A 13,064-nucleotide genomic window follows, 5' to 3' on the forward strand; every position below is an offset into this window, starting at 1 on the left:
GCTTGGGTTTTCATGTTTATTTGTATGTGGGTATGAAAAGAGAAAAAATGTGCCTGATTCTCTCATCGTTTGGAAATGTCCAACTTGTTGACTGGTGCAGCTCATGAAGTGCAATCCCCTTGCAACAAATACCCAGCAGTTTTATATTTAGAGCTGGGCAAATGGTTCACTTGTGGAACAAGAAACTGGGTCACACTTTTTTGGCTGCAAGTTTTATTACAGATTCAAAAGTTACAACCTGTTAACAAAATGATTTGTCCTACCAAACTTTTCAGTGAGACATCAGTGAGTGTTAAAGCAAATGCCTGCCCTTTGTTTGGTAATGGTTTTATTTCGTTGTCCCATGGGGCTCAGAGGTCACATCACAAACTCAACTATTTTGACTGGGTTCTGCTCTTCCTTGCAGCTTCATCCTACGGTGGTGCCTCCTAAAAAAGATGTAGATTTGTTGATATTTCTAGCTTTTTATTCAGTGCAACATAAAGCCCTGATTATATTTGAAACTTAGCACCCCCCAGAACAGCAAGGAACAGTCCAAGCTGACACCCACATAATCGAGTGCAAGCTGAAGAGCAAGGCTTAGTAAGACTTTACTTATGATGCTGCCATTCTGGATACCCCATCACATCAAAGTGATTTTGCAAAGTCTGTTTTTTTATGGATCAGAAACTTTAGTGATCTTTTTCCCTACTAAGTAATGCAGATTTCAAAAGTATTGAACTCACCCAGTTAGTAATATTTATTCATGGTTAGCACCAGCAGTTACCTATTATTAATATTGATTTTGTGTAATTCTAATCACTAGTAAATGAGACATAAGATGGATTTAGTTCTTACTGGGATGTTTCTGATTTTATGTAATCTTCAGAGCAAAGTGTTGGAGCATTGCCAGAGCTAGTGCCCACCATAATGAGCCCCTGCAAAACTCTGAAAGCAAATTTTGCCAGGGAGAGAGAGAGCAGCCTGAAGACTTCATCACTATTGCAGTTTTACCTCCACAGAAGAAGTCAGATGGAGGTAATGCCAGCTCTAGCTGTGTGGACATGGGAAGTCCTCTCCTGTGAGGATGTTGCTGTGGGTGGGATCTCCTGAGTCTGCACTCCCTTCTCAGACTGCTGTAACCCTGTCAAAATCAGTGAAGTTACAGTGGTGCCAAGTGTAAGAGCTGAATTTAGCTCCCTGTGCAATACATCAGTGGTTCCAGAAGCACTGCCTGTAGGTGATTATAAATGTGCAGTAGCAAGTTTGTCCTCATTTAGTTTTCCCTTCTAAAATGGGCTTACTTCAGTGGTGGTATCTCTCACTGTCAGAAAAGAGCAGACATTTTACCTGCTTCAAGGGGAAGGAAAGATACCATGCATGACCCAAATAAAATGTTGCAGGCTCAAAGAGCCAGGAAGCAGCTGTCACATTGCCTGCAGATATGTCTCCTTGATGAAATGCTGGATCGTGAGGATCCAAAAAATGTGTGGGAAAGCAGATCTGCATGGTGTGAGTGAGATAGTCTGACTTTTTATAAGCATGTGTATTGGTATAAAAAAACTAATCCACAGAATATTAAAATAAAGAACACCTGGAGCAACTGCCCAAACCTAGCAGTTCATCCTCAGTCACTCAGTGACTTCCTGAGGCAGCTTCAATCCTGCTGTGACTTACTCAGATGTGAATATTAATGGCTCATTTTTTAGAGCAGCATCAAAATGCATTGGAAAAGTACCTTGAAGGAATGGTCTGGAAGCTCACAGCTGAGCATACTGCTCACCTACCTCAGATATTTAGTAGAGAATGAACCACAGTACACTGACAGCTACATTTTAGCCTGGCATACTTAGAAGTGACCAAAAATGGTCTTTTGGGTAAGGGAAGATCTCTCTGCAACCACCTGTATCTGCCCATAGTGTGTGCAGACTTGTGTGGTTAGGGAGAAGGTGTGTGTATGATCAGTACCAGAGCTTGCTGTAACTATCACCCCTTTAGACAGCCCCAGTGGGGCAGCTGAGCCTGAGTCACTCCTCCCCAGCAGAAATTCCTCTCTTCTGGCTTTCAAACCTATGGGAGCAGCTCTGTGCAGGACCTTTTACTGATGGGGCACATGCTCCTACCTGCCACGTGAGTAAATGACTTTAGTTTCCAGGGCTGCTAGCTGGCACAGTTCTAAATTCCCCCAGAGAAGGGAGCAGAGGTTCTGATAGTTTCCAAATCTGACCATTCCTCTTGGGGAGTTATATTCTTGTTTATGGTGTAAACCTGAACAACTGAGATGCTTCTGGGTGGAGGTAAGTCATTGTGATTCCTGGTGGTGAAGGTGATATTGAGATACTGAATCTATGTCTACTTCTTCCAAAAAGAAACCAGAAATACACACTGGGAAAATCAGTTTCTTGGAGAGTAAGATCTGACATGGACTCTGAGTGCCAAGCAGCCTGTAAAATGCCTAAGCCACCAGAAACATTTCATATCCTCTGTTAATGTTGGAGCAATAAAACCGTGTGATAGATTTGCCAAAAATACCTATGGAACAACCTCAGATACATTATCAAATGGTAGCTGATGCTTTATAATGCTTGGGTTTTCTAATCAGATTCCTACCCTTACTGTGCTGTAATCTTCCTCGTTTTGTCTTGGTGTCTGCATTGTCCTCTCTGGAGTCTGTCTAGCTCAGAATCCCAGTTTGGTACTGTCTCTGCCTGGTACAGCAAGACAAATCCCCAACAGCAATAACCAACCAGCAGATTAGGAAAAACACAATTTTGCATGTGCTGACCAAACATACATCTATAACTATGAAGTCTTAGGAGGAAAAAAATCCTGGATTTTAAGCTGACAGAGCAACAGGAGACTTTGATTGCACAGCAGAATGCCTGAATTATGATGTGTGTCTCCAGTTCCCTTCAGCTCTCACACCCCACCCAGAGCTGTGAGAAGCCATGTGAAACTGTAACATTGGGTTAGCAGCACATAATGTGCCTTTTGGAGAGTTGGCAAAAGACATAGGAGTAAACACTTCAGAGCAGGCTTCTACTGTTAGTTTTGTGGGAAGTGAAAAGTTTGCAGGGAGGTGAGCAGCAAATAAGGAGAGGAACAGCTTGGGCCAGAGCTGTTCAGTAGGGTCCAGTTTGCTTCAAAGAAGCATTATTTTGATCTTAGAGCTGCTTTTTGACCAATAGCTGTTAGCAGTGGTCTAAAGGTTAGCAAGTTCACACTCAGGTATGAATTAATATAGTCTATTTCAAGCAGAAACTTCTGTCAGTTGAATGCCTAAATTTTACTGCTCCCAACCATAGCACCATTTGCCTATTTAAAAGCTTTCATCTGAATCTGAAATGAGATGTGGCACATTAGGCTGTACAAAAATGTCAGCTTGGAACTGAGAAAAGTCAGAAGCATCTATCCAGTGGTTCTAGCAAACATGCTTCAGTTGTTTCAGTATGTGTGAGGTCATTCCTCTGTGCTGGCATCACTGGAATAAAAGCAATTAGATTTTGACTCTCCCCCCCACCCCCAGTCATGCTATTCTCTAATAGCTAAGGAAGAATCCACAAAAAAGTAAACAGAGAAGGAAACCCAGCTTTCCAGTGGCTCTCTCTAAAAATCTAAATGTGATATAATCCAGCTAACTGACATCCCAGGACGTTGCTTTTAATGGAGTTGCTTTTAATTAGGGCAAGTGTTGAAAGACTTTGCAGAAGAAATAATGTTTGGTCTTCATGGTATTTAACAAGGAATGATGTAACTGTGAAAATATTTGACAAGCAATTCCAGTCTATTTTTGCCCACCAAATTTTTTTAAATTGGGAAACCACGACTCTCTTAAGAGTAGATTAGGTTTGCAATCTGCAGTGGGTTAAAGTATTACTCTTTATCCTTTGAAGATCTGGCTTGAGTGTGAATTTGGGTCACAGGAGGAAATAACCAGAATAAATCCCTTAGGGACATTTTGGGTAGTTGGGCAAATGTGTTGAGATGCCCTTGTTAACAGTATGAGCTGTAGACTTGATAGGAAATTACTTATTTGACCTCCAAAAGACTATATAGAAATATGAGGTTTGATGCCTTTACAAATACAAGGCTAACCAGAGAGATAAAACATATAAATATCATTATAATGGAAATTGAGGCATTATTAGATTAAGGACTAGTATTTTCATAGGTGACCATTATTTCTGAGTGAGTTACTTTGCTGAGTGCTTACCTTAACTTGAACATGGTAATGTTAAGGCCTATGTACTGGCAGGGAATTGTGGCATCCTGGCTATAAATTAGTACTGGTTATGTCCTTAGAGCTTCAGTGTCCTAACTAATAACCTGAAACAAGTGCCTTTCAGTGCTGATTGCACTGCCTTGCTTTGTTCAGAATTGCCCTCTGATTGTACTAATTAAAAAAAAACAAACCCACAAGCCTGAAAATTGGTTTGCATCTTCAGTAGATGGAAAAAGGAAATGTTCTGGATGTGGACTCACTGCTTTCTTCCTGGGTCAAGTCCTAAATGTCATTGTATTTACTGGCCTCAGATAAGAGCTTGGTAAAAAGTGGTGAGGGTCTGATATATAAACATATTCTAGAAATACTTTATTATAGAGCAGAGTAAAGTGGGAATCTCAAAATCCAGTGGCACATCATGTTTCTAAGACTGGTATAATGTTGTAGAGAGCAAAGTTAAATATACTGCCCACAGCTTCAAAGAAGTCTTTCAAACAAAAATTGGAACAAAAAGCTGCTTTAGAGATTAATCAGTCTAGAATTGCTTTTTTTAACAACCAAATTAAATTAACCCTGCCATGCAGGATTTTAAATGAAAACAGAAAGTCTTCTAACCATGAGCTCAACAACATTACACTACATGGCAGGAAAGTGACTGTAATTTTAATGTAGTCTCACTTATATTATTCCTTGAGGGAAGACAATTCTTTAGGCTACAAAATTTGTGTTGTTTTCAGAGGTATTTAATGCAGACTGACTTCTTCAATATTGGTGTATAAAATACAGATTATTCATTGCTGAGTAATATTGTTTCTTGAGACCCTGTGAGTGCATCAAAGGAAACAGTTGCTTTCTGTTTAACCTGAAGTATGTTTTGATTAAAATAACTGTAGTTATATGTTGTCCTTGATTCTGACTTCACTACTGAATTATTTGGGATCCAATCCTTATCTTGTAAAGGGTAACTTTACTACTCTAATATGCTGATTTACTTGTAATATGCCTAGGCAACAGAATCCCTGCAGTTGTCTGTGTGTGTATATTTATTCTCTCTGTTTTCATACAGAAAGAAAGAAAATAACTCAGTGTAGGCTTTTGTAGTGGTGGTCTGCATGGATGTCAACAACCTGAGCTTGTGGCTGCTGCACTGAAGGGTGATTGCTGGCATTATTTGGAAGTTGCAGACATTCTGTCAAAAGGCCATACAGGTTTTCCAGGCTCTTTATGGATTCAGTGGTATTGCTCTTGCTCTCCAAAAGGAGGATCTGACCCTGCTTACCAAAACTTGACTGCAGTCTTGTGTAGCTGAGCAGCAGCACAGAGGTTGTCATTCTGAGCACATTCCCTCAATCTGATAATCACTGTACATCTATGTCCTAGTTTGATGATGGATTTATAATGAATGTCTTTAACCTCAGCCTAGCCCAGCCATCTGCTCTGGGAAGCAAGCTGGCACTCCAAAGCCATTTTTTGCTTCAAGGTGTCTCCTTGGAGTCTTACAGAACAAATAGTGAATCATCTCCTCCCACCAGAATAAAGCAGGATAGCTCTGTGTAATGCCCAGTAGGACAGGCAGGTTGCAGAGGGCACCACAGCCAAACACAGTAACTTTTTCACTGAGGAAAAGAAAGGCTTGGTCAGAACAAGTGGTGTAGCCATACATATGTCCTCAGCAGGGGCTGTAAAGGGGGCTGGAGTTGTGATTCCATGAACCAGGCTTGTGAGGGGTCATTTGTAGAAACTCCTTGGTGGTACAGCTGTGGAGAGGCAGGCAGATGTTTTTCATTGAGGCTTCTCGAAATGCAGAGAAATCAGACAGATGTTTCCTATTTTGTTGCATCCCTCTTACTGCAGGCTGCAGAGCTCTGTGTTACTGAGCATGGGCACCAAACCTCAGCATTATCACCTCTCAGCTGAATCCCAGAGAAACAAGACCAACCTCTTGAGGGATGTGCCAGGTAGGGGAATATTTACCTTCTATTGTTTATGAAGGGGGAAATTTTCTTGCACAGAGGACTGATGATCTCATTTCTAATTTACCTGCTGTTTTACCACTTTGAATCCTACAGAAACTGACCTCAATCACATGGCTACTGAATAGGAGTCCCCACTGACCCCCTGCTGCATAGGCTTTTACCAAGCAAGGTGCCTTTGGATTCTTCCAAGGTCTAGGTGCTGACCTAAGGCAGGCTTGCTATTTAGTTGCCCATTTGCCCATCCTGAAGTCCATCTGTTCTTAGATGCAGGAACTGAGGTTTCATTGGCACCAAGATACACTTATTCCTACAAGTCTCTGTCACAGACCCCTTTGGCAGCAAGGTGAAGACCCTTGCCCATGGCTACAGGCAAACCCAGGGCTTGTTCTACCCCTCCAAGCCTTCCTTTGCAGCTCCTGATGAAATTCTCTCCTTGCCTGTTTCACCACAGTTTCTTGAGACTTTATACTTGACCTTTTTTGGCAACTGTCCATTTTTCTATTTAATGAGGTAGCTCAGAAAGGGAAAGTGCTAGTGAGGGCACTCACTCCAATAATGGAAATAATTTTGGGGATATAAAACTGCTCTCCACCTGCCTACTGTTTGCAAAACTGAACTTTTGTCAAGTCTCCAGGATTTTGGTCTGTTCTATCTATTACAGCACTAGAAAATTAGGGACATTCAATGTTAAATGGGAAAGTATAAGAAGCTTTGTCTCATAAAGAGACAGGTAAGACATGTCTGTCTTTCTCCCATGTTCTTTATAGATGATCCTCCCTGCTGCCACCTTCAGATGAAGTGATTTAAAATGGATGGGCTATTAAAGCTTTAAAATAGGGTTTTAAAATAAATTAAATGCAATCAGGCCTGTAACAGTAACATCTGTTGCATCCACCAGCTGGACAGTAGACTTAATCACTCAGTCAAATCCCACTTTCCACAGCACTCCACTTGTTTTTCTCTACCTTCTGCCCTTTCATGAAAACCACAGTACAAGTTTAACAGAGGGATGCTTTCTGGTGGCATAAGTTTTATTTTCTGAGCTTGCTGCTCATAGTGATGCTTTTCAGAAAGAAGGAACTTCTGTATTCAGTATGGGATAGAATATTAACTATGTCAAATAAATTCCTTTTATTTACTGAAGGAAAAGAAGTTGTCACTGCTGACTTCTAAGCCAGCACTATCATTCAAAGTGGTTCCAGGTACCAGCCCAGTTCACCTGTCAAAACTGGTTTCACTGGTGAAACAAATTCTTTCCAATCTCAGAAAACAACTTAAAAATGGTTTTAAAATGTCAGATTTCTTCTTGACTTTGGCCTAAGCTTATAAAAAGTTTAGCAAAAGAGATCAGTATTATTTCTCCTTTGAGATGAGACTAAATTTTTTAGTTGACAATAATTAAATTTGTAGCTGTATCTCACTTGGTTAAAAGAGCTATTAGAAGAAGTTTTTTGGTGAAACTGAAAATGCCTTTTGTCTGATTTGTGCTTCAGCTACCAAATCAAGCAATTGATGATTTATTCAGGTCTGGGTTCTCACTCCTATGGTGCAGGTAACTTAGTGAGCAGCCATGCACAAGGCAGTTAACCATCTGTAAAATGGGTATGACACTACTTACCTGCCTGACACAGATGTACAGAGGCTTAATTTTTAATCAATCTCTGTTAAAACCCTTTCAGCTTACAGTATAAAAGATGCATGGAGAGGCAAAATAGTTTTATTACAATATTATTGCTTTTATCAGATTGATGTATCACACAGCAAAATATATCAGAGCTCTAGAAATGACAACAAAAAGGAAGTATCAAGAAGTGTCAGAGATGTACTGGGATGCAGTACAGGCTTTGTGGAAGTCTAAGGTTCCTTCATCCCCATTAATTAAACATGTGGAGCAACTTGTTAATGCATTTCTAAAGATGTGTTGACACAAGCCCAGACCTGGCTCCTGGCAGGGAGTCTTTTGAATTAGTTTAACCCTGAGACCAGAAGGAACTGGACAACATAGTTAAAGGCATTTCTATAACAACCAAAGCAGACTATTGGTAACAAAACAGGTTTCCTGTGGCTGTGAGAGAGACCAGGACGTAATGGTACACCCCCATGGGGAGCTGGTTATGAATAATTTCTGTAGAAGGCCCTGGCATTACATTTCAGACTGATTGTCCATGGAATATGACCAGGTATCATTCTCCATGTTATTTCTTTACCCCCTATGCCCTTCAGTAGTTTCAAAACAAATTATAAAAATACTTTAATTTTACTCATTAACTACGTGAGTCACTTGGGAGTTTACAGTAAAATATAATATGTAGCAGCAAACAGAAACAAACTATTAATTATGTTTGAACAGATAGCCTAACATATGCTACAACTGTCAAATCTTACCTAGTATTTTTACACAAATTTGACATAAAACCCACACAGAATCACTGTAGTTACTGGGCATTTCCACAGTAGTGGAGGTGCAATGTTTGAAGTGCCATTCTGCTGTACTGTGTGACTCCAGACATGGTTTCTGAGGTTCCTGCTTTGTGCCATCTTAGAACTTCAAACCCTATGTGCATTCTTTACAAAAGAATGGAGAACATTCCAGTGTAAAAGTTTAATGCATGAAATGGCAGGAATTTCTGGAGTCTGTAGATAAGTAAGGTCATAAAGAACACAAACTCAATGTGGTATGAAGCTATCAGAGGAGATGCAGTTACTAGCTCACAAGATTTTTATTGTCTCTCTTTCAGAGTCACTTACTAAATTAGACTTTCCAGATGAAAAACTGAACTGGTCTTAATTAAACAAAAAGTGTTACTGGAAGAGACATCCATGCTGAGTGTCAAACCCAGGACATCAGAAATACATTAGTCTGATTATTTTAAATTGCTGATTCATTCACAGGGAAGTCCTACCAAACATCTAAAGACACATCTAAATGAGTAGGTGTCCAGACAAGGTATAAAATGAAGTCCCAACAGAACCAAATGACTTAAGGAAACACTTTTCTAAAGTTGATTCTGAGTGGGCAGCTTGAGATATCCCAAGGAGCTCAACTTGAAAGTGCTGAGCACCTGTTTTCTGGAAAATGCTAAAAATCAGAGGTCTCCAAATCATTTCAGGATATTTGAAAATCCTAAATCTTTAGTTTAGCACTAGGTCTTTACCTGAACACCACATCTGTTCTATAATGTGAGTTCCTGTGAAGAAAAAAGTTTAAAAAATGTAACCTGAGACATTGTAGCCATTTCCAGTATTATAGCTTTGCATTTTATTGGTTTAAAGAGTTCTTTTTTCTCTCCTTTTCCTTCCCATGCTGCTCAGCCATGAAGGTTAAAGCTTTATCCACCTAGAGATATCTAATCCATAGCCCAAACAGTCCTGCAGTGTTAAGCCTATAGTTTATGCTTGTTGCTAGAATTTATGGAATCAACCAGGCTAATATTTTTTTCTCTATTTACTGAAGAAAAATAGGCTTCTGGATAATCTTTAGGAGCAAATCACATCAGTTGATTACACTTGTCCCTGTTAAAACCCACTCAGGTTTCTCTCAGTCTAATTGGTTTGGTCAATTTAAGCTCCACGATGGTTCTTTTTTCCTTGATTTATTGACACAACCTTAGAAATTACTGAAAGTTTACTGTCTGTGTGACTTTATACAAGAAAGTTTTGAGAAAAGCAGTTTCAGCTGTGTGAGTACAGGTGAGAATCCCTTTAAAAGGGTGTTATCTATTGCATCTGTAAATAAAGATGTTTGTGAATTCCAAATCTCTAGGACTTTTTACAGGAAGAGCTTAGGAAACTACTCACAAAAACCCTTGCAAAAAACAGAAAAGAATGGAAAACCATTTTGAAAGCCTAAACAACTAGTCAAGGTCTGCTACCAGCCTGGGGGCTTTGGGAATTATATTTTTCCTGTGGCACTGAAAATTTGTTGGTGCCAGGCTCCACAGAATGAGAGACAACAGGAACAGATTTCAGGTGGACTGGAAAAAATTGCAACTTTATTACCTGTTCAGTATTACTGGTGTTTAAGCAGTTGCTGACACTGTAGACAACAGCTCTGCAGCTTCCTCCTCAGGCCCTGGCTGCTCTTGCCTTGGAAGAGTTAATGTTTTCTGAGTCTTTCTTTGTTTCCCCCCTTTCTCTGACTGGCTCAGAGCACTGGCTTTGATTTGAAGGGCACATACTGAGTGATGTTCACATGATACCAGTGACAGCAGCATGGTGAGCCTATTTCTGACAGTGTGGCAAATTACTATTATGAAATCCCAGTACATTTGATTGCAGAGTGACTTTCAGAAGGGATCACACATAGCAAGGTTATGAAAGGCTCAATATTTACTGCAGTAATGCTGACTTACTGGAAAAGAGTATCAAGAGCTCTTTAAAGAAAGAAACTTGGGAGATTCCCAGTTCCTAGTTCTGAGTATATCCAGCCAAGTGTTGTGTATCTCTAAAATGAAAAGGAAAAAATTATCAGCAAAAATTGTTAGGGTTTTTTGTTCCTTTTTTGACTCAGTGAAATGTGTTTGCTAGAGATGCACTCCAGAGGGATCAGCAGCTTGGGGCTCTGCTTCCCCTGTGACATTGGTCACTTCAGGAGATGTTCTGTCTCTGGAACTGTTTCCCTGCTCCAGTCAAAGGAGAGCAAAATTCAATTAAAAATTATGACAGAAGCAGAAGTGGGAGGAGGAATAGACAGTTTGTGGTCTTAAAAAGCATGAAAGTTGCCTGTAAAAGAAGCATATCTGCAACCTGGCATCTGCTGAATTGTTGTCAGCATTTAAGGGACTGTTACAGCATAATAATAAATTATCTCTGCCCCAGACACCTTCCTCACTGACCAAATGCCTGAGATGAGATGTGGAACTTCAACAGCTGTGGTGTTTAAAGTTTTTTTTTTTAAGGCACCTGCTCTTGGTATTTGTATCCTGTGTGGCATGTTGCACCATGGAGAGGCCAAGTGTTTAAATAACTGCTTCAAATGTGTTTTGTGCTTGGCCTGAAAGCAATTGTCTCTGAAATCAAACTTGTGATGGCAAAAGCTTTGGTGCAAATGAGGTTTATTTTGGCTAATTGGACACTGTGGGATTTAATCTATAAGGGAAAAAGGGAGGGAGGGGGAACGATGCCCCCCAAAACTTTGAAGTGCAAGTGGATACAAGAAAAGGGGGATTTCTTGTGAATCATCATGGTCTAGAAATAGAATTATTTGTAATCCCAAGAGCTGCAGTTCTAAGAACCAAGCATTAACAGCCTGACAGTAAACCTTTTACAGACACTTGGAAAACTTTCCATTGTTTCAATTTCCTTTGGGCCATATTGTGTGTAATGCATCCCATGCTGTAGAATTCCTGATTTCCCTCTGGAAATGCAGTCTGAGTCCCTGCTGTGTTACATATATTATGATGCTGAGGTTGAGGACCTGCAGTGATAAATACTGGGTACAGCAAATTTTTGCTTAGGCATTTCAACTGAATCATTACAGTAAATCAGCATGTCCATGTTTATTGCCTGTATAGGCAATTTCTTTTACTGCTGACATCATTCCATCACGTGTGTGAAAATAAGGCAGTAATTACTCTTACAGAAGTCTAAAAGAAAAAAAAATAATTGGCAATAGTGGGTCTCCTTAAAATAGGCCTTGAAAATGTCTGGAAGTTTGCTATGACTTCAGTATGTTTTAAGGAAAGAAAAATGTTATTTTAAATACAATGCTGGCAAATTCTACCCTTTTAATTCCACAGTGGTAATCTCTCTTAAAGACATGATTTAGCAGCTGCTATTTCTTACGGTCTGAAGATAAATACACTTTTTTTTATTCTAACAAATCTGAATAAAATTAAAGCACTGTGAATAAATTCCCCCTGCCTCTGTGCCTGCTGTCTTAGCTTCAGGCAGAAGCAGATGACTGTGATCTCCAAGGCTGTCAAATGAGCACCATAAGCCAAAGCTACATTCACCTTAAAAAAAACCAAACCAACAAACATTAAATTTATTGCAGCTTGGTAACAAGCTGGTCAATTATTTCAGGGGTTTGGTGCCAGCATTCAGTTTTTCAAAAGGCCATCTGAAACCTCACAGGCATTTTTGACATTTTCCCCATTAGTGGTGAGCATATTTGGGGACTTGAGAGTGCTTTGTGTTCAGATCCAAACTTTTAACACCTTAGATCTGTCACCCATTTGCTGGAAGGTGCTATTTTGATTTTTCTCATTAGCAGCTCTGAAAAAAAAAAAAAGGAAGAAAAAAAAAATTAGCACATCTCTCATTTATTTTTAATTGGGACATATTTTCCCCTGTAGCAGTTTGCTGATTATGGGATTTCATTGCCACTGACTGAGATGGCTTTGCAAATAGTCCCTATAAATAGGAAATAAGAAGCTCTTTCTGCAAAAAGGACCACAGAGAGAAGAGACTCATTAATCAGGTAAACAGGTTCAGACCAAGAACCCTGTCTAAGCCTGAGCATGTAAACACAGCCTGACAACACTGTCTGGGCAATCCAGCAGAGCACTGGGTTCCAGGCTCTGCAGGAAGGAAGTTTAGTCAAATGTTTAAAATAAGGGAATTAGGATCAAATGCCTGTGTTGTTTCTCCAGCTCTCAGGTGGGGCAGTCACCTTGGCTCCTTGTCATCATCATTGGTGGCCACCTTGGAACTGGAGCAGCATTTCTTGGGTATGGCAATGTCCTCAGGAATTACGTTGTGGGGTGTGAAAGTGAACAGAGTGTAAATCACCTGGATTTGTGTCACACTGCCAACTGCTCATGTTAAAACACTGCAGGTTGTTTTGGGCTGCCTTGCATCAGTGTTTTCTGTCTCCCTCATACTCTGTAGCAAGTGCATTGACTATTCCAGGAAAAAAAAATGTTATTCATGAGGAGAGTGAGACC

This window comes from Heliangelus exortis, chromosome 23 (genome assembly GCF_036169615.1).
Source record: "Heliangelus exortis chromosome 23, bHelExo1.hap1, whole genome shotgun sequence".
Lineage (NCBI taxonomy): Eukaryota > Metazoa > Chordata > Aves > Apodiformes > Trochilidae > Heliangelus > Heliangelus exortis.